This window comes from Gallus gallus, chromosome 4 (assembly GCF_016699485.2).
Source record: "Gallus gallus isolate bGalGal1 chromosome 4, bGalGal1.mat.broiler.GRCg7b, whole genome shotgun sequence".
Taxonomy (NCBI): Eukaryota; Metazoa; Chordata; class Aves; order Galliformes; family Phasianidae; genus Gallus; species Gallus gallus.
The window spans coordinates 89,869,160-89,873,087 of NC_052535.1; the positions used below are offsets into that span (position 1 = coordinate 89,869,160).

At 39.8% G+C, this 3,928-nt stretch overlaps 1 long non-coding RNA gene across 1 annotated transcript; it reads left to right on the plus strand.

The window, feature by feature from the left end:
* Positions 1 to 629: 629 nt before the first annotated feature.
* Positions 630 to 2,785, plus strand: LOC112532370. Its single transcript, XR_003075048.3, has 2 exons — positions 630 to 859; positions 2,123 to 2,785. It is a non-coding gene; the product is annotated as an uncharacterized LOC112532370 (long non-coding RNA).
* Positions 2,786 to 3,928: the final 1,143 nt, after the last annotated feature.

Sequence of the window (3,928 nt, forward strand, 5' to 3'; positions counted from 1 at the left end):
GTGTGTCAGTGGTAGAGGATTCATTAGGCAATGTGACTATCAGTATGTCATAATACGGTCGTGGAAGTATTCTCTTTTTTCCCTTTGCCTTTTCAAACCATTTAGGGCAAATGCTATTTACCATTGGCTGAAATATCTTATCTTCCTTTCTAGATCAAAGTGTCTCCTGTTTGTGTTGTAATTAATAAGTAATGAAACACCTTAATTACAACACAAACAGGAGATACTTTGATCTGGAAGGGAAGATAAGGTATTTCTCTCACTGCTAAGTAGCAGCTGCTCATAATGATTTTGAAAAGAAAATAAAAATAGAATATTTAAACAATTTTGGGCCATTATGGCATGCCAGGAGTACCTGCCATAACATAGGAAGAGATAATATAAATATAATAAAATACTATTAAAAACCCATAAAATAACCAAAGAATTTCTTGAACTATGTTTTTGGAGTGAAAATTCCCTCATCTAGGCAGTTTCAAAAGTAGTTGGTTTTGTTCTGATTCCAAATGAAAACAGTAGAAGTTCCTGGGAAAATGAGAATGTGTGAGCATCAGTGCCTTCTTGCTTCTGCATCAGTTCTTCTTCTTGCACTGTGAGATTATCCATCCAGGCTGGATGTGACTCTGGGCAGCCTGGTCTGGTGGTTGGCGACCCTGCACATAGCAGGGGGTCGAAACCAGATGATCACTATGGTCCTTTTCAACCCAGGCCATTCTGTGATTATGGATGAAGACCATCTCTGCCACTGAGGACGTCCAGTGCAAAGATTAAAATCCCTCGAATTACTGCTCTGGTCTAGGGAAAACTGCAGACAAGAAAATAGCTGCTTGCCAACTCTTGCATTGCCCTGCAGAAAAGCGTAAGCATCTCCCATAGAGTCCTGCTACATCTTGGCCCATCCTTCTTTCTGGTCCTTGCTGGTGCCTGGAGAAGTCTTCTGTAACCTTTGTTTATTCAAGTAAACCTGTTGAGAACAATTGGAAGAACGGGTATTACATCACTAATTTGAAAGAATGAGATGGTATGGGCTCAAATTGTACCAGGGAAGGGTCAGGTTGGTTATTAGGAAACATTTCTGCTCAAAAAGAGTGGTCAGGAACTGGCACAGGCTGCACAGAGAGGTGCTGGGATTAACTTCCCTGGAGGTGTTCAAGACACGTAGAGATGTGGCACTGAGGGACATGGTCAGTGAGCAATACTGGGGGTAGGAGGACAGTTGGATTTGATGCCTTTTCCAACCTTAATGATTCTCCTATTCAATGACTCTAATGTGTGATATAACGTAAGCAATGGCTTCTTTAATTCAAGAGCATATAAAGCCATTTTAAGTCATGACAGAAGGGAGATGAGTGCTGTGTCAAGTGTTATTTTTTGCCTAAAATACCCAGGGCCACCACTTGCAGCACCCCACATGCTTCTGGGAAAAGCTTTTGTGCCAGAGGGGAGGTGAACTGTACTTTGAAGCCTATGATCTGGCTGCTGAGTTCAGTCTAGAGAAGCTGGGGCATCTGGCTCGTGTTTGCAATGCTGGAGCCATAGCAGTGCGAATGAACAATGAGAAGACCTAAAGGGTATGTGGCTGGGAGTGAAGGCTGCATCCTGCATTGCCATCTATCCAGGAACACATTTAGAGGAGGTTTTAAGTCATGTCAGGAAGAGAGGTGAGACCTCCATGCAACTTCCCCCTCCACACGATGACTGCAGCCAGTCCCGGTTACATCCTCTTTCTCCTGAGTGCCTCATGATTTGGTAATGATTAGTATTCATTGGTCTTACAATATAAAATTACCTTTAGGAAACTGCTCATCCATCACTTTCAGGTTTCTTCCAGAAATTCAGTCAGAAATTTGTACAGAAATAAACATTTTCCAAGAGGAAAGGAAACAAGCCAAGCCAACCTAAGCCAAGTTAAGCCAAACCATTTTTTTTTTCACAAACTTTAATAATGTGATGGTAACGGGAAGCGGAATCATGCAAGCGTATACCTAAATGAGAAGAAAAATGTGAAGGGGGGTGGGGGATCACACTGAAAGGTGATGAACTGAACTTTGGGTACAATTTAACTGATTCAACTGACTGCTACTTCAATTTAATTAAAATTTGGCCTCATCTTCTTTTGCAGCAGAACTGATGTCTCACAGAGCAGTGCTAGGATGAGCTTGCAAGTGAGGATGGAGAGAAGATGCTTCCTTTTGCAGTAATTCTCCACCAGTGGATAAAGCACATCTGGCATGCTCTCTGGGAGGAAGAATCCTCATGCCACAAATAAGAAATGCCTATATCTGCATAAGATCAGGTTGGTGGGACCAGCAAATAAGGAATAGGCACACCTTACCCTACGTTCTAAAATTCATCTGTATCTGGTAATATTTCTGATGTTATCTGCATGAAGGATTCTTCTTTGTTTGATTTGAATCTTTTCTTTTTGGCTACTGAAACCATACTGTGGCATGCAGGTTAAATCTGCTGTTTAGTCTGGAGGTTGTGCTCTCCTGCCTCACAGAGTTACACTTGAAGGCTTTTCGTGTGGAGGTTCAATTGAACTCTTCAGTTCATCCCACCCCAGACTTGTTCCTTGGCTCTGATATCAGTAACAAATAATAACTATCTATTTTTGCATACATTAGAAGTCTGATGCCTGTACTAAGGAAGTGGTTACAGCTCCTCTTCCACCTACTCTGGAAAGATTCCTAGTAATGAATACTTTTCCATGTATGAATGTCTTTATTTTCTTTTTCTTGGCTTCTTCCCAGATTCTTTAAATACAGATTTTCCTAAAACATGATGTCTCTTGTATAGCTCTGTCATGCCTGTCTTTATTGAAGTACTAATCCACATGAGCATTATCAGACATATAATGGTTGACCGCCTTGGCCAATATAGCACTTAATGCACTTTCATGAGTTAATAGTTTTCTTTGGTTTTCATTTCTTCTCGAACGATTGTGAGTGTGAAGGCCATCACATTGCAGAGTACTACGCACTGAACTGGGACCCCCCTTAGAGAAATACATTTTCTACCTACAGCTCTAAGTCCAGAATCCAGAATGAGAGATTTTGACTGTCCAGCAGTAGCACCTGTGGAATGAGTGACTGAGACATGAAGAACCTCAAAAAGATTTTAAAAAATAATAATCTGTTTTTCAGAGCTCTCAACACTATTTTTTTTTTCTGGGAAGAGAACTCATTCCCCTAATGGAACAATGCATTCTGAATTTCCTCTGAAAGTTTATAGTGTAACCGTAGAAATATATATAACCATAATTCAGTGACAGAATCGGCATCCTAAATCTGACTGAGAAAAGTAGATCCCTTATTCCTAGGAAAATTCAGAAATTTCAAACTAAATGGTGAAAATAAGAAACTGATCTAAATCTTGAGTCCAGACAGACTAAAAAAAAGTCCCAATAATATAAATATATCATTTTGATGACACAGAAACATTTTTCTTCAAGAAGTGAGGGCATATGATCTGATAACGTCAAAGCAGTATTTTAAATCCAGCCTACTAAAGTATGACACATATTGGAAAGTACAGCACATTAACCTGAATACATGTCAAAATGGCATGGATAATAAATTCAAGATGGGCCTGTTGAAATACTATCAAAATGAAATTATTTAATCCTTTTCAGTCAAATGGAATGAAGAGAAAGCAACCAACAACTTTCTTAAAGGTTCTTGTGAAAAATTCCAGCAAAACACTAGACTCAATAAAAAGGCATTGCCTGACAGCAAGATGCCTTTGTTGGCATTTTTCATGCAGCTTGATTGCTTTCTGCAGGTCCTTATCAGGAAGACATAATTCCCTTTGGCTATTCTCTGTAATTTTATTAGCATTTGATTTCTTACAAATTCTGCTTCAGACACCTCAGGCAGAACATATCCCAGTCCCAGCTACTCGGCTGTAAAGACTCAATCTTGAGTCC